A 1,060-nucleotide genomic window follows, 5' to 3' on the forward strand; every position below is an offset into this window, starting at 1 on the left:
CTCCTTCTCTCGAATCGAAGCCTCGAAAGCCCCGAAAATTCTATCTATCTCGAGCGAAAATGGACGAAACGGTTGGAACAACGGAAGGAAAAAGAAAGCGGTATCCGGATCGAAGCGACGGATAATCTTCCCCCGAATCGGGATTAAAATCACTATCGTAGACGTATTTTTTGCTCGAACGTCCGTCACGGCGATCGAAAGCAAAAGGTCGAGGGAGGGGGAGAAAAGAGAGGAATAAAAAAAAAGATTCGGCTTCCTCCGCTTTCTCGCCGCGTATCGCCACGTTTGCGCGATCGCGAGTACGATCGTTAATTCGGATCTCGGTCGCGAGATCCGCGTAAAATCTCGCTCGCTATATATTAACTAATTATAATCCAAAAGGGAGAAAGATAAGAGGAGGAGAAGGAGGAGGAGGAGGAAGAAGAAGAACAGAGGGGGATCCGAGTTTGGACGGTCGCTTCTCGCTACGTTAATTGGACAAGTCTATGACTTCTAATTGGCTCTTCTCTCCCGCGCTTTTCCTTTCTTCCTTTTCGCCTTTCTCGTCTTTCAACCATCCCTTTTACCTTCTCGCCCTCTCGCCGAGCGTGCGGGAGAACATTTTTTCCCTCCTCTTCTTTTCTTTCTTTTTCTCTTAAAATAAAAAAGAAGAAGAGGAAGGAGAGGAAGAAGGAAACGCGATACTCGATCGGCCTCTCCTCTCTCTCTCTCTCTCTTCTCTGCTCTCCTCTCCCCCCTATTAGAAAGGAAAGGCTGAGGGACACGCGAGAAATGGAGGATACAACAACGGGAAAGGATGTGTGGGAAAACACAGACGAGTTGACGAGTTGAATGGGCATTGAGGAGAGAGTGGTAGTTGTCGGGTCGCAGTCCGCGGTGCTACTGAATGCTGTACACGGTGGTCGTACAATGGGTGGAAGCCGCGGTGGCTTTCTACAATACCGTTGGAAATGGCCACGCGATAAATTCCTGCAACTTTTATCGAATAGAAGGGCTAACAGGCCGGGAGAATATTGTGAAAGTTCTGTCCGCGCTCCCGGTTCTCCTCCCCCCCCCCCCC

Source organism: Apis dorsata, unplaced genomic scaffold (assembly GCF_000469605.1).
Source record: "Apis dorsata unplaced genomic scaffold, Apis dorsata 1.3 scaffold_118, whole genome shotgun sequence".
Lineage (NCBI taxonomy): Eukaryota > Metazoa > Arthropoda > Insecta > Hymenoptera > Apidae > Apis > Apis dorsata.